Genomic DNA, 22,556 nt, shown 5'->3' with positions numbered 1-22,556 from the left:
ATATGCAGTGGCAAAAACTGAAATTAGGTTTTGTTTCGATGTTGTTAATTTAGTGACAATGAATACTTTTTACAAAGATACCTTTGTCACCACAAATTTCTGTGTGCATTTTCTAAAGTAACTTCTTCAACATGTTTTATTTTTTAATTGCTTCAGAAAGCTAGTTGATGTTGTCATTCATTCTTGGGAAAAGATTACTCAACAATAGTCAGGTAAACTATTAGGATTTGTTCTGTAGCATTTCTAAATAAAAAAAACTGCAAGGTAAATATCTGGTTTGTACGTATTTTAAGTCTCATTATTTATGACTGTGACAGTTTTGGGGAAATGCACCTCATATCTAGAAATGATGCTTTGTCAGATATCGTGGGTTTAATCATTGAATGGTTGTGGGAAATATTCCTTCTCATTCTTTTAAGATTATAAAGTGTGATATTCATATCTCCACTGCAGTTTTTAGGTGTGTTAGGCTTCTGCTTTTAAGTCACTCTACCCCAATTTGGAAAACTGTCTATGTTTCAGTCTACTATTACTAATATTTTTAATAAACAGTAGCTTCAGAAGTCGAGTGTCAATGCTGTTAACATCGGATGCTCTTGCTTTGACAACTGATGGAAATGCAGCCATTTAGAATTAGTTGATGCTGGGAGGGGAAATAGGGATGAGAGTCCAGCTAGTCATAACAATAACAACTTAGCCATGGGAACCCAAGGACATTGGGCCCAGAGTTGATAGTGTTTTGGTGGGCTGGAGAGCTGAGGAGAAAGCTCACACTTCAAGCTAATTAGGAAATGTGATTTATGACTGTTTATTGGAGGAGGGAATTGTACTTTGTTACTTTGTATCCAGGGGAGGGGAATTTAGTTTTTGGTTTCAACTATTTGTTTCTCAAATAAAAGATTCTTTAAGGTAAACAATGCCTCGAAGTTCTTTTGAAGAGTTTCATCTGTCGGAACCATGACATGGAGTTTGTTGTCTCTGCACATACTGAGAATATCTTATTGAGTATAGTTATAGGACAGTATGGCTATATGTAAGGAATGAAGTTGGCATCCTAAAGAAATTATGTCAACATAGATCAGATGCATTCCAAGACTGTAAGAGAATAGGCAAATATAGGTTAACTCAGAAAGATGGAAAGAAAAAGACTAGCGTATAATGGCTGTAATTTCTGTGTATTACAGTGCACAAATTTTATGTATAGTAATTAGATTATCAATCTACCATTATACTATATATTGCCTCAAGGGTGAAGTGACTCCAGAAACTTGCACGATAAGATTGGCATATCAAGTAAAAAAAAAAACCCACCCTCATTATCCCCACACAAAAGCAAAAGTAAAAGTAAAAAAAAATACAGGAAATACCTGTGATTCAATAAGAAAAGATATAGAGTTTAGAGTCAGTTTGAGAACAGCCTTCTGGTTCATTTCTATAATTAGATCATATACCAAATTCCTTCTGAGCATCTAGTGAAATATCTTCTATCAATCTTTAATCTTTGTTATCTAGAGACCAGTCTTGCATGCTGTAAAGAAATTGTTGAAGAATTATAACAGAGAATCATGAGCAATAGGTTCTCATATTTAGTATTTTACCATAATCCTTAAAGAAAGCAGAACAAGATATCTAAAGAATCAACTTTTGGGGCACTGCTGTTTGTAACAATTTGGAGAAGTTTAAAAAGGGAAGAGGGAGGAGGAAAATTCAAAGTCAGCAGGGAACAGAGGGTGTGCCATTATATTGTATCAAATATCATATGTTGCTCATAGCTTGGGTTTATGTCACAGCCATGAATTCCTGCTCTAAAGGAGCAAATTTCTCTCCTTGAAACAAAAATTAATGAACTGGAAATATTTAGACAATAAGAGAGGTATAAAGAAAAAAATCTTCCAGAATATGCATCCCCCAAATAGAACATGTAGATAGAGTAATGGTTTTCAAGGTTTGAATTTATTCATAAAATGACTTCCAAGTGAATGCCATATAAGAGAAGAACTTTTAACTTTTTAAATATTTATATAAAGGCAAAAATTGCTAAAATTTTATGTTAGCCACATATGATAGAACTGTAGGAAGTGATAGGAATGGGAAATCAGGGAAGAAATAAACATGTCAGAATAACAACAAATACAAATACTTTCTGGGAGATCTATCAAAAATTATATAGCCAAAGAACCAATAGGTTATAACAAAGTCCCATCTGGTCTGAATATTTGATGGTATTTTGGGTTCTTGTTGGGAAAAAAGAACAATTAACATGTTATCTATTCCCTAAGCCAGGGCTTTTCAACTGGTGGTACGCATACCACCTGTGGTACATTGGCAACTGGCAGGTGGTATGCAACCATCCTGGAAGTGGTAGCGGGAGTGGTAGCGGGAAGTGGTAGTGGAGCACCAGGCTCCAGCTGATTAGTGTTTCTTCTGATTGGTGCTTTGAGACTCAGCTGAAGCACCAGGATCAGCGCCAGATTCCAGCTCTTTCCTTCACGGGGAAGGGGGCGGGAGAAGGGATGAGGCTTCCACATTCCTCAAATCTGGGGCAAAGTAAAGCAACAGAAACTGGAAATTGCCAATCATCTGGCCAACAGTGGCGGGCTCGGCTACACTGAGCTGGAAGCACAAGGCAGAGGCGCCCCTGAAAATGGACCAGAGGGAAAGCAGAGCAGAAGGGAAATCTGAAACCACCCCCCAAAAAAACAAAACCCACCTCCGGACAGTCTTTTCCCCTCCTTTCTGAACGTGAGGATTTGATCCCCTGAGAAGCTGCTGCCGCCGCCTGGCCATCCACTAAAGGAGCTTGGGAGGAGCAGAGCCTCAGGACCTTCGCCCCTTGGGCTGACTGGATTTGGAAGTGGCTTGTGCAGGACAGAGACCTCTTCCCCAGGGCTTGCAGTGGCTCTTCCTGGCCACCCTGATGGTCCCCTGCTACAGAGGCTTCGACCTGTACTTCATTTTGGACAAGTAAGTGGTCAGGTGTTGCAACGGCTGTGCGGGATGGGGATGGGCTGCGTGGGGTGCTTTGTTTTGGGAAAGGGCACAGCAGCCCTGACAGTTTTTCAAAACTCCGCAGCAGTTTTTTCCCTTTGCTTTGGGTGCTCAATTTGGACAAAAAACACCTGGCAGATGTTGCGTTCCTCTTTCCTCAGGAGAAGGTCAAAGGAAAATGTTTGGCTCCTTCGCTGGTTTCTCTTTTTTGTAACATTGCTTTTTTGGGGCGGAAAGTTTAGTAAAGAGCAGCTGTCAGCTTTCGTCTGTTTGATTAGACTTACAAACACCCATTTCCAAAGCCTTAGTAAATCCCTCGCTCGGCTTCCCTCATGGGATGCAATTCCCGCAGAGCAACCGTTTAAGACAAGGGTGGGGAACCCTGGCTCTTTTATGACTTGTGGACTTCAACTCCTGAGTCAGCCATGCTGAGGAAAAAGGGAGAGGTTTCCAAACTGAGCCGTGCTGGATCAGGAATTCTGGGAGTTGAAGTCCACAAGTCATAAAAGAGCCAAGGTTCCCCACCCCTGGTTTAAGATCTGTGAACTCCGGAATCAATTCGAAACTTGCTCCATGGCTGTGATGGATTATTGATTCAATCAATAATTAGAAATTAGCATCTACATACCCAAGAAAAAGAAATATCTTTGGGAAATATTAAACAGGCAGGAACAATAACAAACCTAACCCCAGAAACCAACTATTACAAATACGAAAGGCTGCTCCAAAAGAAACATCCATTTCCCTTCTCTTAGAAAAGTCAAGCCGAAAAATAAAAGTACCAGAGAAGAGGGGTTTTCTCTCTCTCTCTCTCTCTCTCTCCTCTCTCTCTTCCTCCCCGGCCTGGCACAGTTAATAGCCTCGGGCAGACAGCCAAGAAACATGAAGCAAAAGAAACAATGTAGTTTAAATGTAGCGATAAGCACTAGTGTTGAACAAACTACCGTATATGCCGGCGTACAAGGCGACCCGGCGTATAAGATGACCCCCATCTTTGTCGCCAAGCCGCATTCCTAGAACGTCATCTTATACACCGGAAACTACCAGTATTTCCGGCGTATAAGATGACTCGGCATATAAAACGACCCCCATCTTTGGCGCCGATTTTAAGCGCTTGCGGAAGTCGCCTTATACGCCGGCATATACGGTAAAAGAAAGCTGACAGGAGTACCCTATACCAGTGATGGTCAACCTTTTAGAGACCGAGTGCCCCAAAACCACCCCACCACCCCCGTCCCTGCTCCGCCCTGCCCACTGGGCCACCCACCACCTCCACTGCCTGCCACAAATCACCCAGCCAGCCCAGCAGCGCCATGGTGACCATGCCTTCCGCCCATGCCCTGCAGCATCATCTGCGTGCAACTGGGCACAAGGGCAGAGTCTTATCCCCACTGCCTGGCTACCATGTCCTTAGCTGCGCTGCTTCGCATGGGCCATGCCCAGGGGTGACTCTCCTCCAGGGGGGCTGCTGGTGAGGAGGGGGCTATGAGAGGAGGTGGGGCTGGGGAGACTGTGTTCCCACAGAGAGGGCTCTGAGTGCTGCCTCTGGCACCCGTGCCATAGGTTCGCCACCACTGCCCTATACACACATAGAAACCAATAACAGGATTAACCCCAGACACACACCAGCACCTGTGACAAGATTAACCTAGACACACATAAACTTTATCAACAAATTATTTCCTTCCCTGGGTGATAGGATTAATCAATCCTGCTGACAGTGAAAAAAACCAAGCTAGGAAATTACTTGTACCACCTGTGGTACATTGGCACTTGGCAGGTGGTACACAACCATCCTAGAAGTAGTAGCGGGGGAGGGGAATGAGCTGAACCAGCGGCAGCACCGCACAAGCCTGAGCGAGAGATGGCTGAAGCTGCAGGCTGTCAGGGCTCAGCAGAAGCGCCAGGATCAGCGCCGGATTCCAGCACTTTCCTTCGTGAAGAAGGGGACGGGAGGGGGGATCAGGCTTCCATATTCCTCAAATCTGGGGCAAAGCAAAGCAACGGGAACCAGAAGTTGCCAACTTCATCAACAAGTTATTTCCTTCCCTGAGTGATAGGATTAATCAATCCTGCTGACAGGGAAAAAAACAAGCTAGGAAATTACGCGTACCACCTGTGGTACATTGGTACCTGGTAGGTGGTACGCAACCATCCTAGAAGTGGTAGCGGGGGAGAGGAATGAGCTGAACAAACTTCTTACAAATCTCATCAAAACTTAAAATAGGAAAAAATATAAATTGTACCATGTATTTAGGTGATTTTTACTAGCTAATCCAGAAGTCATTGCTGAATCACTTCTCTGTCTGGCTTCTGTAATAAAATCCACTTTCTGGCAGCTTGCTTTGCTCAGTGTCAACTTTTTTATTTTTATTTTTAGCCTATTTTTTCACTTTAAGTCTGAGTCACTCACTGTTCCTTTGTTCTACATTAATGAAATGCACATTCTCTCTTTTTTCTATTTTTGCTGCTTTTTCTGCAGCTGCAGGAATTGTATCCAGGAAGGAAATAAAATGCTTACTCATGTTATTTGTCCTACAACTGACATGATGCATTGTGTTTCTTTAAGAGTTTTGGGGGTGTATTCTGAAATATTGGCCAGATGCATTGAAGAATGAAGCTTCCAGAGAGCCTTAACAGTGGCTGACATGTAAAAACAAAACAAAACAAAAGATTTTGTAGAGGCTGAGTTTCCAAAGAGCCACATTTTGCATAGTCCCAAGGCTGTGAAAAGATGATTTGGTGGGTGGATTTAATTATCTTTCTTCCAGGCGCTGATCCTGGCACTTCTGCTGAGCGCAGGCAAGCAGGCAGGCAGGAATGAGAAGGAGGGAGGGAAAAAGGAAGGATTCCCCCTCCCTGACGATAACCACAATGCTAATGTGGACCTCAATGAAACTGAGTTTGACACCCCGATATAAAAGGTTATTAAGTGAATCTGGTTTCACCATTGACTTTGCTTGTCAGAAGGTTGCAAAAGGAGATCACATGACCCTGGGGCACTGTGACCGTCATAAATATGAATCAGTTGCCAAGCATTCGAATGTAAATCATTTGATCCTGGGGACGCTGAAACAGTCATAATTGTAAAAAATGGTCATAAGTCACTTTTTTCAGTGCCATTGTAACTTCAAACAGTCACTAAGGGAACTGTTGTAAGTCGAGGACTACCTGTACTTTATCACTTTTTTCCTTTTCCCTTTTTTTTTTTTTTGGTCAGGTTTTTGACACCTTGCTAGGCGACTGCTGGTACTCGGATATTGCCATATCCTAAAAGTGGTACAATAGGTGAAAAGGTTGAAAAGCCCTGCCCTAAGCTGCACAGAATCTTTTATTATATATTTATTTCAGTTCTTTTAAACATTCTGTGGGATATCTCATTACTCAACCATAAAGATACATCTTCTCCATGTAGTTATGATTGTTTGCTATTTCTGAATGATTACATGAATCATGATTACCTTTAAATATTGGGTCTGGGTTTTTTTTGCTTTGTTAGCAAATTTATTACAAGTAGTCCTCAGATTATAATCATAATGCAGCCTGCCTATCATGGTTGTAAATTGGGTCACCAACGTGGCCAATTCAATTTTATCACCTTGTTAAGCAAATCACTGCAGTCATTAAGCAAAACCAATGATTTGTTACAGGCATGGGTTTACCAGAAGTAAATGCTGTTGGCTTTTTGCAAAAATGTTGCAAAATGTGGTCATATGACCCTGCAAACAGCTATAAATGTGACACAGTTGCCAAGCACCCAAAATGTGATCACATGATCATGGGGCAACCATTGGAAATTCGAATCCAGTTCTAAGTATTCCCAGGGAGATTTGTTGTAACTTCAAACAGTTGCTAGGTGACCGATCCTAAATTGAGGGCTACCTTTAGTATATCTATACATTTTAGTAACTCATCTTGCTGTGCTGCTGTGGAGTTTTGGACAGGCTAAAAAAATTGCCAGTATAATTTGCCATTATTTATATCTATTGTTTAGATCAGTGGTTCTCAACCTGTGGGTCAGGACCCCGTTTGGGGTCGAATGACCATTTCACGGGGGTCGCCAAACAATGCAGTCTGCCATTTTTTTCCCCCTTTTCCTTAGCTGTGCTACTCGCTTTTATTCTATTGGCTTTTGAAAGCCAATAGAATAGACTCTCTTGAATAGAGTCTAATTCTATTGGCTTTCAAAAGCCAATAGAAATTGTCCAGGGTGTCTCTGCCCTGCTGAGCCCGCCAAAAGTCCCATTCTGCAAACGGTGCTGCACCAGTTGAGTAGTCCTCGACTTACGACCGGTTGAGTAGTCCTCGACTTACGGCCAGTTGAGTAGTCCTCGACTTACGACCGGTTGGGGGGTCGCGGCATTAAAAAGGTTGAGAACCACTGGTTTAGATATACTTTGAAACAGAACAGCATTAGAATTTCTTAGGCTACTTGGTCATTTAATTTGATACTGCAATCAATGAAATCATCAGATAGCAGAAACAAATTTGACCCAAATCAGAAGGTACCAGTGAGTTGCTCTCTTTTTCCTCATTATGCTGAGGAATATATTGAGAATTCCTTCCTAAGTGCTCGAATGAGAGAAGCAACCAAATTAACATATTTGTTTTTATTTTCCAGGGTGACTCCTGGGGGCAAAATGCTTTTTCTTTTTGAAGTTCTGAGCATTAGTCAGAATCTTTTCATAAATTTTTAAACTGTAGTCTATATTCAACCATATAGCGAGCTTTGGATATGCAGAGTTACTGAAATAGTGAAGATATTACTTTTCTGTCCTGCTTATAGTGCTTTGTTTAAACTAATTTCCAGTAAAAATAAGTAAGTTTTCGCCTCCTGTGTTAAAAATAGTTTTAAGTACTCATCCAATCCTTAAAATCTTAGATCTAGAATTGATAATCTCTTACTGCGTGCAGCACTTCTGAGATATTTACTCTCAAAATCCATGATAGGCTGAGTTAAGGCTTTTAGGAGGCATGTTGACTAGGTTAAATATATGAATATAGGAATAAAATGGAAGTTTTGTGTGGTGTTGAACTTCTTTTTAACAGTTTAATTTTTATTCTAACAAAATAGTGCAATAGACAATCAAATATACAGTGTATACAGTATTCTTTAATTTATTGCTTTGGATCTGCTGGAGAAAATATGTTGTTTGCTCTTTTGAAAACATTGTAGGAAATGCTATTCATGTAAAAAATATGTAACCTTCCTCTCCCTCCACACACAGTTTTGAAGTTTTTCCGCATATCCAGTGTTTGTTTTGTGCTTGTAATTGTATCAAAAGAACACCAAAATAAGCTAATTAATGTGTGTAATTGCAGTTTGCTCTAATTGTTAAAACAACTAACTTGATTTGTATATGTTAGTGAAGCAGAACCTGATTTAGTACTTATTAAATGACCTTGACAGCACTTGTGGATTTATTCTTTTATCAATTAAATGTACATGTTGATAACACATATACTTCTATTATGACAATTTTTAAAAACTTGCTAAATTTCTTGCCTCATTGCTAACATAAAAGCAGTATATCAGTCTTTTTTGTGGGTTGCTAAAAAATCATATATCAATAAAAGAATATTTATAGCTCAGTGTTGAAGTGAAGGGTCCTTGGTACTCTCTGAGCTTGGTTGTTTTGTTGCAGATGTTTCATTACCCAAACTAGGTAACATCATCAATGCTAGTCTGATTATATTACCTAGTTTAGGTAATGAAACATCTGGAACAAAACAACCAAACTAGAGAGCACTAAGGACCCTTTAGAACCACTTCTTAAAGTTTTATAGGAAGTATTATACAGTACCTTTGTGTCAATGAAGATTCAATCATCCAGGCCAAAGTATCTAAAGGTTCAAACATGGCAACTGGACCAAAGTTTGTTAATCTGAGACATTTTGTTACTCATCCAAGCAACTTCATCAAACAGAGCAAAATTAGGGTGAGTCAGAGTGTCATTGGAATGTACCAATTCTTGTCAAGTTATGATACAGTATCTTTCCTATTGCTGCTGCATTTCATTATTATTTTGATGATTTTAATGTTTTTAATGCTTCAATACTTTTATGTTATAAGCTGCCCAGAGTCATTGGATATGGACGGTAAATACATTTTGTAAATAAATAAAATTTTAAATATGAACCTTCATAAAAATATGTCACATAAATAAAATGAAAGCCAACTGAAGTGAGGACAGGATAAAGGCAATTGCTATAATAGGATGTGTCTTCATTTAAAGTCCTAGTACACAAGTATGCACATTTGGATTTTTTAAAAATAAGGAGATTGCTAGAAATTGCAAGCTTCCCATTTTGTACATAGGTAAGGAGGTAGGAATATGTGCACTGGTTGGGAAACTGATTAATTCACCTTAGAAATATCTCTGTTCTGCAAGAAAACAATAATGTAAGATTCCTCTTGTTTATGGAGGTTTGGGGTACAAAAGATATTTATGACTGGTATGGCGTATGTCAGGGGTCCTCAGACTTTTTAAATGGGGCCAGTTCATTGTCCCTCAGATTGTTGGGGGGCCAGACTATAGTTTGAAAAAAAAATGATTATAATATTATGGAAAAGTAAAAAGTTGAGGTTCATTGTTAATGCTTCCTTCTACAGCAACAGAGGAAGTCAGAAGTCAATGCCTTTTCTTTTCTTTTCCCCTACTCCCCCTCACTTTTCCCTTTTTCTCTCACCCTTTGTCCCTTTTTCTCTCACCCTTCTCACCCCTCTTTCAAAGGCCTCTCGCATGGTCTCTCTCCCACTCCTCCGTCTCTTTCAAAGGCCTCTCGCTTGGTCTCTCCCCCACTCACTTCCAAAGGCCGCTTGCTTGCTTGCTCACTCTTCCATCACTTGGAATGGCTCCTCTTGCTCGCTCATTCTCCTCACCACTTTGCTAACAAAAGCCTCTTCTATTCTTTCTCTTTTCCATGTGTTTTTTCTCTCTCCCTCTCCTGCCAAAACCTGCTCCTTTTATAGCTTCTCCTCTCTCTGCCTTCCTCTTCCTTTTCTCTTCCGGGTGCGCCGGAAGCTCCAATCAGCATGGAGCTGCCTGCACAGATCCTGGGGCTTCTGCCGAGCCCTGCAGCTTCAGGTGATCTTCTTCAGGCCTGTGCAGCGCCGCTTTAGCTCATTCTCTCCCCGCTACACTTGGCTAGGGGTCGTGTACCACCTGCCAGGCACTAAACTTGAAAAGCCCTGCACTATACCACCAACATTCGCCCGGCGGGCCGGATAAAAAGACAAAGCAGGCTGCATCCAGTCCATAGGCTGTAGTTTGAGGACCCCTGGCATATATGTAGGAGATATATTGTTTCATTAAACTGAAAAATAAATAATACTGGAATGCACATTTATTTGAGTAAGGATCTATTAAATGTGGTTAAGTCATACTTGTTCAGAGGAAGTTAATGGGAAAGTCAAGATGAATCAGTACAAAATAAGCTTAATTTTGGATTCTCAGCTGTTGCCTTTTATAGTGTATGGGCACTTTTTCATCATAAATGTATTTATATACATGGATATTACATGAAAAAAAACATGTTTATTATAGAAAACAATCTGCTGATCAGCATTCCACATTTCCTTTATTTGTTTGACAGATTTTCCCTCTACATTTCAGGTGCTGTTGTCTTCTGAAAGCAGTTTACATCAATTAAAACACAGGCTTTAGTCTCTGGTGTACAGTGTAAATGATAAAACATATATAATATTTGTGGATAAATGTTAATCTTTTGATCATTTAAATCATGCAAAATAAATAAGCATTTGATAAGGATAATGCAGAGATAAAATTCCAGCAGATTACAGACTGGCTAGGGAGTTGACTGTCCAGTCTCTTCTCCAGCATGTAAAGGAATGTAGAATCCACAAATGGGTTGATTTAGTCTTCTAGCCCAATCAGACCAAACAATCAAAGTTGCCACTCCTCTGAAGGGTCTGACCATGCCCCAGTTTCGTTTGGTCTCAGCCCTGAAGAGACGTGAGAATTTGGCTCCCAATTTAGATTCAGAAAGGTAGTTATTGCCATTTGTGGATTCTCTACCCTTTTTTTCCTTCTTTGGGGGGGGGGTTGGTTCAGCTCTGGGCTCAGTGCTGCACCATTTCTTCTCTCTTTAATCAATTCCCTTCTCCGTTGAGTTTTTCAGAGGCAGACAGTTCATTACAGACAGCTGCCTCCTCATTACAATCCACCCCCCACCCCCTCCCAGGATCTTTGCTGTGAATGCAAGCTTTAAACTACTAGTTTTCGGCTGAAAACTCTCAATTCACCTTCCTGGGTTCATTACCAATTCAAACAACCTGCGGGTGCCATTTTGAGCTTCTAGAAGGCTCGATCCTCACATTACTCAAGTACTTCCTCGTTACTGTTGATTATCAGCTGTAAATTACCCAAAAAACCCATAGGTGAAGTGTTTGACTAAAAGAACTTATTACCAGATTACTTGAATAAGAGGATCTTTTCTCTCGGCTTGTTTTATCTCTCATTAGATCGTTGCGGCCACCATTTTGGGCTCCACCCGATCGCACACATTAAATTGACTGCTTTGACCTAATTACAGCCTTTTCAGTCACAAAGCAACTTACTTATTTGGTGATTCTCCCTATGTGGTGGGGGGAATAGGAGTTCTAATTACACTCTTTTAGATCTTCATTACCTCGTGCTTCAGCTGCTTAATAGGCGCCATCTTAGGTTACCTAGTGGACATAGGGAAAATACCTTGAGTCTCTCACTCCATTTTATCTGGTAATATTCCAGACTGTGTGACTTACCAGTACCTTTCAAATATCCAGTGCCAACAGATTGGACTGCTGCTTGCCTTGCCTGTTTTCCGCTGTCTGCATAGTGGTCGGCACTTACTGTCCTAGCCGTCACTAAGTGAGACACGAGGGTCAAAAAAATTTGAAAATTAATTAAAATAAAACAGAATTAAAATAAAAAGATATATATCTATATTCATATATAGACTTATCTTTAATTGACATTTGATACTTTTTTTGGCCAAATTGTCTCTCTATTATAGTGGGCCTGAAAAATTGAACGGGGAGGACAGCCCCTGAGCGTAGCACGGCTTATATCGCATAGTGACTCCGTGCTTAATGGCGGGCCGGACCTCACAGATCCTCATGTAGGCCTTTACCACCCAGGTGGGCCATGGCCTTCCTTTCTCCTGCAGACCAAGGGCCGATCCAGGGATCTCCTGGTGAAAACCTGCCCTTTCTTCTCCTGCAGAACAGGACTGATCCAGGGATCTCCTGGTGAAAACCTGCCTTTTCTTCTACTGCAGTATAGGCCCGATCCAGGGATCTCCTGGTGAACACCTGTTGTTTCTTTCCTATTGTTTATTTCAATATGGCGGATAACACTGTTTCACAGGCTTCCACCTCCAGTGGAAATGTAAAACGCAAGCCATCCAGTCAGGATACACCTGCAAAAGCCAAGGCCAAGGTCAAACGGACCTCTAAGGCCGATGACAAGCAAGCAGATAGCAGACATAAGGTGCTGGAGCGACAATTCTCCAAAGCCCAGCGACAGGCAGGAGAGATGCAGCTTATCCCCTCCCTTCCTCTTGCATCCACATCAGGGGAGCACCGGCCTTCCCCTTTTACATGGGCTTGGTCTCCTGAGCAGACCCTGGACCAGGGTTCTTTGCTGGGATATGAACGGGACCATCTGTCCCTCTTTGACCGAGAATTGAGATTACAGGTCCAAGATTCAATTCCAGCTGCTGAGCCAGGACCTTCCTCAGTGTCTTGTGAGTCTCAGGGGGAGGTTACTACAGTTGTCCCTCCCCCAATCCCATCAGCATCTTTCACGCCGACGGCGGCGGGTCTTCAGGGTCCCGAACGTCCTTCATTTACTGTCCAGCTCCAAGCCATGATCTCACAGGCAGTGGCTCAGGCAATGGCGGCTTCAGAGAGGGCCATTGAGGTCCAAGGACCGTCAAACCCCACTATGCCCACGGAAACTATGCATCCCAGGGAGTATGTGATCTCAGATCACGGTTTTCCACCTCAATCTGAAGGGAGCGAGATATCGGATTATTCCGCACAGATTCCAGAAGAAGGCATGTGGTCAGACGGGGAAGACATTCAGGTGGAGGCCACTCCTATGGTAGGGGTGTTGAATCCAAATTCCTTCTATTCTCTTTTACAAAAGGCCTATGTCACCGGAAAAATTGAACCGGTGAAACCACAGACGACCGATCAGGACTCTGGACAGAGTTCTGACCTACTGTTTCTGGAACCAGTCAAGAAGAACCTACAGATACCTTGTCCCCCCATGTTTCTCAAATCCATTCAGGATCAGTTGGGATCTCCTGGAAGTTTCTCTGCTCTTGGGGGATTAGATCGTAAGCTCTTAGATACGGTCCCTTCCCTCAACGATGTCCTCGAAGTTCCGGGTGTAGACGAGGCTCTCGCCTCCATACTGTCAGGCACCAAAATCCCAGGAGATATGTTGGAGCCCTTAAGGCTGAGGACAAGAAGTCTGAGATTTCCCTTAAAAGGACCCATCAGGCATCGGCTTGGGCTATAAGAGCCTCAACATCTAACTCCTTCTTCACCAGAATCGCATTAATCTGGCTCAGGGAATTACAGGCCAGAATATCCCCAGATGAAGTAAGGGTTCACCAGGATGTCACTAAACTAAGGGCCACACTGGAATACATGGCGGATGTGTCTCTGCAGTCAGCCAAATATTCGGCTCGGGCCATAACTTCCAACATGGCTACACGCCAGTTGTTCTGGCTAAAAAATTGGAAGGCCGATACCAGGCACAAATGGAGAGTAGCTGTGGCACCATATCAAAAGGGTCATCTTTTTGGAGAGGCTCTCACTCCTTACCTGACTGAAAACAAAGAAAAGTTGAAGGTACTAGCTCATATTGTCAAAAAAATGGGCAGACGTTTTTCTCCATACAAGCGGCGTCCGTCGTTTAAGTCTGGCTCAGACCGAACTACCTGGAGTGGGTATCGGCCCTTTCAAGCAGGGCCGGACCACTCATCAGACCGGTCTGGCTAAGAGACAAGCCAAAGCCACAATTTCAGTCTAAGCGGTCCTTTCGCGGCAGAGGAGGTCGTCCTTTCCGAAAGTCAAAGTGACTTGAGGCAGATTCCCCCCATTGGCGAAAGACTGGCACTATACTTCCACAAATGGGAAAGCACCACCACGGACAATTGGGTTCTAACCACTATCAGAGACGAACTGTCTCTGGAGTTCCTCACACTCCCCCCTCGGAACTTCATCTCCTGCTCCCTATCCCAAAATCCCGTGAAACAAGGTCTCATGGAGGAGGCCAGTCGTCATCTGTTAAGCATAGAGGCAATAGAGCGGGTACCCCCAGATCAATGGGGACTAGGTTTCTACTCCATCCTATTCATGGTACCAAAGGCCTTGGGAGGATGGAGGGCGATCCTAGACCTCAAGGCTCTAAATCGGTACCTAATTTACCAAAAATTCAAGATGCAAACTCTTCATTCTATTCTGGGCAGTATTCGGCCAGGGGACTTTCTTACATCCATAGATCTGACAGAAGCTTACCTGCATGTTCCCATACATCCAAATCACAGGCGTTTTCTCAGATTCAGGTATTCCAACCATCACTATCAATACAGGGCCCTGCCATTCGGCCTATCGTTAGCTCCAAGGGTTTTCACAAAAATCCTGGCAGTTCTCGCCGCACAGCTCAGGTTGGTACCAGTCTGCGTTCAGTGCTATTTGGACGATATCCTAATCCAATCGTCCTCGGCACTGAACGCCCGATCAGACGTGGCACTGACGATCAAGACACTCCAGGATCATGGATTTATGAGGCAGATTCCCCCCATTGGCGGAAGACTGGCACTATACTTCCACAAATGGGAAAGCACCACCATGGACAATTGGGTTCTAACCACTATCAGAGACAGATTGTCTCTGGAGTTCCTCACACTCCCCCCTCGGCGCTTCATCTCCTGCCCCCTATCCCAAAATCCCGTGAAACAAGGTCACATGGAGGAGGCCAGTCGTCATCTGTTAAGCATAGAGGCAATAGAGCGGGTACCCCCAGATCAATGGGGACTAGGTTTCTACTCCATCCTATTCGTGGTACCAAAGGCCTCGGGAGGATGGAGGGCGATCCTAGACCTCAAGGCTCTAAATCGGTACCTAATTTACCAAAAATTCAAGATGCAAACTCTTCATTCTATTCTGGGCAGTATTCGGCCAGGGGACTTTCTTACATCCATAGATCTGACAGAAGCTTACCTGCACGTTCCCATACATCCAAATCACAGGCATTTTCTCAGATTCAGGTATTCCAACCATCACTATCAATACAGGGCCCTGCCATTTGGCCTATCGTTATCTCCAAGAGTTTTCACCAAAATCCTGTCAGTTCTCGCCGCACAGCTCAGGTTGGTACCAGTCCGTGTTCAGTGCTACTTGGACAATATCCTAATCCAATTGTCCTCGGCACTGAACGCCCGATCAGACATGGCACTGACGATCAAGACACTCCAGGATCATGGATTTATGATCAACTTCCAAAGAGCCATCTGATCCCAGCAAACCGTTTGCTCCACTTAGGCACAATAATAGACACCAACCAGTGCCGAGTTTTCCTGTCTCAGGAGCGTCAACTCAGCATACGTACGATGGTCACCAGGGTGCACAAGGAGAAACGTGTAACCCTGCTCCTACTGTCACAGCTGTTAGGGAAACTGATTTCATGTATTGCCATAGTGCCCTGGGCCAGGCTTCATACGAGACAATGCAGTGGTTTCTACTCCCTTACCAGAAATGGGGTGTAGCATGTTTTCCACAGAGGGTGCAAGTCCCACCACAGACACTCACGTCCCTCATCTGGTGGTTGTCCCCAGCATTGTCCAAAGGATCCCTGTTCAGATTCAGGTAACCTTGACCACAGACGCCAGTCTGTTTGGATGGGGGGCACATCTGCAATCCCAATTCGCCCAGGGGCGGTGGTCCCAACGGGATCTCAAGAAAAATATCAATTGGTTAGAGCTCAGAGCCATACACCTAGCACTTCGCCATTTCCACAAGAAGTTGGCGGGCCGCCACGTGCTGGTTCTGACAGATAACGTGGCGGCAAAGGCCCATGTCAACAGGCAGGGTGGCACTCGATCGTGGATTCTAATGTCCGAGGCCCAATGTCTGGGGTCATGGGCAGAACAGAATCTGTTGTCCCTAAAGGCGGAACACATGTCAGGGGTGGAAAACGACCAGGCGGATTTTCTGAGTCTATCTACGATAGATCATTCGGAGTGGCGTCTACATTCCCCTCTCTTTCGGGAGATAACTCACCCTTTTGGTCGGCCCAAAGTTGACCTGTTTGCATCCCCGATGAATGCCCAGCTTCCCTGGTTTCTATCTCAGCACCCATCCCAGGGTTCGGAGGGAGCAGACGCCCTCCGCAGACCTTGGCTGGCGGGCCTTCTATATGCATTTCCACCCCTTCCCTTGATCCCGGCCGTCATCAGGAAGCTGTTACAGGAATGGGCGGAGCTAATTCTTGTGGCCCCATATTGGCCGAGGTGTCCATGGTTCACGGATCTCGTGAACCTTGCCGTAGCCACCCCCTTGGCAAATCCCTCCAGAGAGGATAATTCTAACGCAGGGGGCCATACGCCACCCAGACCCGCAGTGGCTACAACTAGCCACCTAGCATCTGAGCGCCAGTTCCTGATGTGTGGATCTTACTCTTCAAGGGTGATAGCTATGATCCAAGCTTCCAGAAGGCTGGCGATGAACCGGATCTATGATGCCACTTGGAAAAACTTCTGTGACTGGTGTACCTATAAGGGTTTGTCTATTTCTTCTGTCACTATTCCAGTGATTCTTGAATACCTCATGGATGGCGTGGATAAGGGCTTAGCGCCCAACAGCTTGCATAGACAGCTGGCCGCTCTTTCCACGGTGTTCACCTGTGCCAACGCCACTCCATTGTCCCATCATCCCAGGGTCCGGTCCTTTATGAAAGGAGTCTCCAACACCAGACCTCTGGTAGTACACAGGTATCCATCTTGGGAACTACCTCGGGTTCTGCAGGTACTCACTAGGTCTCCCTTTGAACCTATAAGGTCTTGTCCTCTTCACATTTTGTCCCACAAGGTGGCCTTCCTAGTAGCCATCACGTCGGCGAGGCGCGTGTCAGAGCTGGCTGCTCTTTCAGTTAGGGAAGACCTGTGTACCTTTTATCAGGACAGAGTGGTGATGAGGTTAGATCCCTCATTCATTCCCAAGGTGAATACACTGTTTCACCGGGCTCAGGACATTGTACTACCAAACTTTTGTCCCAATCCTTCTCACACACTAGAAAAGCAGTGGCATTACCTAGATGTACGTAGGGCATTGCATCATTACATTAAGAGGACAGCTTCCTTTCGCAAATTGGAGGCATTGTTTGTCTCTTTCCACTCAGCTTCCAAGGGACAGAAGGTTTCCTCCTCTACTATAGCCAGGTGGATCAAGGCCTGTATCTCTCAATCTTACCAGGCTTACTCTTTACTTGTCCCAAGCCACCTGACAGCGCACTCTACTCATAGCACTTCCACGTTGGCGGCGTGGCAGACTCAGGCATCCATAGAGGACATCTGTAAATTGGCTACGTGGTTGTCCCCTTCACCATTCATTCGCCACTACAAACTTGACAAGTTTGCTTCCACAGAGGCCGCTTTTGGCCATCGGGTTTTACAACAAGTGGTCCATTTCAGCAACGACACTTAACCAACCTGCTTCCCACCCATGGGATCATAGGGGCTTTGGTATGTCCCATTTGTGGATTCTACATTCCTTTACATGCTGGAGAAGGGGTGTTGTCTTACCTGAACGCCTTTTCTCAGCATGAGGAATGTAGAATCCATTCCCTCCCTGATCATTACTAGCAATTAGGTTAGTGTTAGCTGTTCAGAGCCATCACGTCACACAATCATTTGCTTCACCCTTTCTAAACTGGGGCATGGTCAGACCCTGCAGAGGCGTGGCAACTTTGATTGTTTGGTCTGATTGGGCTAGAAGACTAAATCAACCCATTTGTGGATTCTACATTCCTCATGCTGAGAAAAGACGTTCAGATAAGACAACGCCCTTTCTTAAAAACCTCCAGTGATTGAGCGCCCATGATTTCTGAAGGCAAGCTGTTCCACTGGTTAATTGTCCTCACCATTAGGAAGTTTCTCCTTAATTCCAGGTTGCTTTTCTCTTTGATCAGTTTCCAGTCATTGTTTCTTGATCTGCCATCTGGTGCTTTGGAGAATAATTTGACCCCCTCTTTTTTGTGGCAGCCCCTCAAATACTGGAATACTACCATCATGTCACCCCTATTTCTTCTTTTCTTTAGACTAGCAAAACCCAAGTCCTGCAGCCATTCTTCATATGTTTTAGTCTCCAGGTCTTTGACCATCTTAGTTGCTTTTTTTGAACTTTTTCCAAGGTCTCAACATCTTTTTTGTAGTATGGTGACCAAAATTGGTTGCAGTATTCCCGTTGTGGTTTCACTAGGGTTTTATAAAGTGGTATTAATACTTCTTGTGATCTTGATTCTATGCCTCTGTTTATACATTTCAGGATTGCATTAGCTTTTTTGGCAGTGGCTGCACACTGCTGACTCATAGTCAAATGATCATCCAATAGGACTCCAAAGTCCTTGACAGTCAACTGTTTTTGAGCCAGGTTTCACCTAATCTGTACTTATATCTTTGATTTTTCCTGCCTAAATGTAAAATTTTGTTTTTCTCCACATTAAAACTCATTTTGTTAGATAGGGCCCATTGTTCAAGTTTGTCAAGATCTTTTTGAATCCTGAGCTTATCTTCTGGGGTGTTGGCTATTCCTGCCAGTTTAGTGTCATCTGCAAATTTGACGAATTCCCCTTCTATTCCTCATCTAAGTCATTTATGGAGATGGTGAAGAGTACTGGACCTAAGACAGAACCTTGTGGTACCCCACTGCTCACTTCCCTCCATATAGATGTAGTACCATTAAGGACTACTCATTGACTATGGTTTGTCAGCCAGTTACAAATCCATCTAGTAGTGATGTTGTCTATTCCACCTTTTTCTAGCTTAACAACCAGTAGGTTATCTACTTTGTTGAATACCTTACTGAAATCTAAGTGTATTATGTCCATAGCGTTTCACTGGTCTACTAATTTGGTCACTTTATTAAAGAATGAAATAAGATTGGTTTGGCATGATCTGTTTTTAACAAACCCGTGCTGGCTATCACTTATAATTTCGTTTGCTTCTAATTGTTTGCAGATCTGTTTTTTATTATCTTTTCCAGGATCTTCCCAGATATTGATGTTAGACTGATTAGTCTGTAGTTTCCTGTGTCTGTTTTTTTTTCCCCTTTCTTGAAGATGGGAACCACATCAGCTCTTTTCCAATCCTCAGGTATTTCTCCAGTGCTCCAGGATTTTTGAAAGATAGGGTGCAATGGTTCTGAGATAACAACTGCCAGGTCCTTCAGAACTCTGATTCATTCACTTTTCTATTTTCCCTCCATATGTAGTTCCTATGCAGTAAATAAATGTGATGACTAGGTAGCAAAATATTTGCATAGTACTGTCACTCTTCTTTAGGAATAATGAAAGTAGAGCTATGCTTGTCCTTCCTCCAAATAGGGATAAGACTAAGCATGGATTTAGCAGTCCTGTTGGGAATTATTTTTTCCTAAATGTTAGCAGTATTTGTCTTTTAAAAAGGCACGATAAATGTGAAAAGAAATGGTAATTATTTTAATAAATGTTAGAAACTATTTTCATATTAAGGAATGATTTGGAGGGGGAAAGAGCTGCCTTTTTATGACATCTGCCTAATATGCTTTTTATAAATCTACTGAATCAACATTTCACAGAAGAAATATTTCATGGTTAATGACCAATGCTGCTGGTTTCCAAAATGTTAGATTTTGCTTTTTTAACATTTTTTTATGTTACAGTTATTCCTCACTGATATAATTCTTCAGATATCTTTTCTTATACCTAATGGATATAATTTATATTTACTTTGATGAGTACATAAAAATGCCAAGTATTTGGATTTAGGTTTTGCAAATGGGGTTTCTTTCCATATTTCATTATTTTATTTTTTTACTGCATATTTTGCAACCTTCAATATTGAATAGTAGATTGTTAAAATGTCAAAATTGTTTCCAAATGATATTAAGTTGCAACTATAAGAACTTGGTCCTTTGCTTTAGGTGCCCTCTAGTGTATATTTTATTTATTTGTTCCAACTGATTTAAATGCTGTTCTGCATTAGGGAATTACATTTGGATTCAGCAGTGTGTCCATTATTATCTAATGTACTTGTATAGGGACCAGATTTTTTTAATATTGTAGATGACATTAATACAACAGAAATGAAACAATAGGATGGGGATTTAAACATTTATTTGGCTTCATTGCTGTATAATTCCTGGCATTGTGTCAACAAATCTTAGATCAGTGGTTCTCAACCTTTTTAATGCCGCGACCCCCAACCACTCGTAAGTCGAGGACTACTCAACCGCTCGTAAGTCGAGGTCTACTCAACTGGTGCAGCACCGTTTGCAGAATGGGACTTTTGGCGGGCTCAGCAGGGCAGAGACAGCCTGGACAATTCCTATTGGTTTTTGAAAGCCAATAGAATTAGACTCTATTCAAGAGAGTCTATTCTATTGGCTTTCAAAAGCCAATAGAATAAAAGGGAGTAGCGCAGCTAAGGAAAAGGGGAAAAAATGGCGGACTGCGTTGTTTGGCGACCCCCGTGAAATGGTCGTTCGACCCCAAATGGGGTCCTGACCCACAGGTTAAGAACCACTGTCTTAGAAATAGAGTTGATTTGTGAAAGTACACATCATGTCATGAAGGGATATGAGGACAAGCTAATTCTTATAATACTATCCAAATCAGAGTTGTGATTTCATACTATTTATTTATTTAAGTATTATCTCAGTTATCATTGGCCTGACTTCAATGCATTTATATCAGTCTTCTACAACAGTACTCCAAATGTATTTGACCTCAGCTCCCATAATTCCCAAGTAGCATAACCTTTCCAAACCCAGATATAAGAAAAGCATGAGTTATAATGGGACTATACACATGAACTGCTCGTTTTTGCAAGTGAAAGGCTGTTTAGGAAATTATTATACAGGTGTAAGCAGAATTACATATAAATGCATTGTCCAAGAGAGAAGATGGCTTTATTCTCCAGCATGACGAGTGGAGAATCCACCAATGGGTTTTCCTCATCTTCTACCCATAGACTAGTCAGCCAATTTTGCTCCGCCTCTCCTCTTGAGACCTCCCCTCCCCAGTCTCAACTAGTCTTGAGCCCGATTAGACTGAATTTCATTGACTCCTGAAGATAAGGTCGTATCTCTTGATATTTCTTGTTGTTCTGACTAATTTGAAGGGGGGGGGTCGCTAGAAAACAAACGGCTGTTCGCTTTCCTTTTCCCTTTTTGCTGCCTGATTGGCTAATCGCAGCACAACCGCGAGGTTGGCTTGCGTCCGGCCGGTAGCCGAACAGACAAAGAGCAGATGTCATTTTCCGGTCACCAAGTGTGACTCCTTCTCCTTCCATTTCACCCCTCCCACAGGAATTTCCAGCCACAAGAGGAGAGCTTCCCACTAGCCAGCTGATCCGCAGGTAAATTTAAACCTCCCGCGGTTCCTACGGCAGCCTGTGAGCCACGGAGGTCTAACAGCACTCGCAGGCTTTTCTTCCGAAACTAGCCGAATCACTCAAGGATCAGCTGGTCTGTGGAGAGCCTTTAAACTCCGCGACTCTCTCCCGAAGATCAGCTGGTCCGCGGAGAGTTGCAGTTCTGTGGCTTAATTGAAGCTCCTCTGTCCGGTAGAGAGCTAGTCTTCAAAAGTTACCTGATTTGGCTTTATTCTCAGATGCGAACGCAAATGGAGTTCAGCAGCCTCCAGGGAGCCCTGCTGAGCTGCACAGGCAGAATACACAAATGGAGTTCAGCAGCCTCCAGGGAGCCTGGCTGAGCTGCCCAGGCAGAATAGCTACCTCCACATGGTCTGAGGCCAGGGAATCGGAGTCAGACTTCCTTCCTTCTTCCTAGCCATGATAGGGCAACTTTCTGACTCTTTAGGGTTGCTGGGCAAAGTAAAATCGGACTGAGAAGCCAGAGCTCCGGCTTCTTCCATCCGTCTAGTCGGCTGACAAAACTGGAAGTCAATAAATCTATACTGATTTAATAGCAATTATAATATACAGATCCTCTGCGAAATTATTTTATTAATAAAACTATCTCCCCAAATGAAAATTATGTTAATTTCTAATGCTGTCATAGATTCTTAATATTACTGAATGAAATATCAAGGCTCCATATTTGTTGTTTTAAAGGCATATATTTGGCAATCAAACTTTTCTTTGTTGTGCAAATTGGTCCTAGGAAATAAATAAGGGTAAAGCTATGTATAAATCAATGATATACAATGTGTTTGCTTTTTGCTTTCCCAGCACACAATGCACCCAGGTGTACCTTAGTCTTTCCAGTGAAGTTAAGCAATACTACTCAAAAAAGTGGCCCATTCATCAGTAGGGGGTGAATGATGCCCTTA

General features: G+C 43.0%; 1 protein-coding gene across 1 annotated transcript in view; it reads left to right on the top strand.

The window, feature by feature from the left end:
- Window positions 1-22,556, top strand: part of LOC120314877 (protein Shroom2-like) — a 306,437-nt gene that overhangs the window by 194,226 nt on the left and 89,655 nt on the right.

Source organism: Crotalus tigris, unplaced genomic scaffold (assembly GCF_016545835.1).
Source record: "Crotalus tigris isolate CLP2741 ecotype Arizona unplaced genomic scaffold, ASM1654583v1 scf7180000019016.1132606, whole genome shotgun sequence".
NCBI lineage: Eukaryota > Metazoa > Chordata > Lepidosauria > Squamata > Viperidae > Crotalus > Crotalus tigris.
The sequence above is the reverse complement of the archived record's forward strand: the minus strand, read 5'-3'. Positions and strand labels throughout refer to the sequence as shown.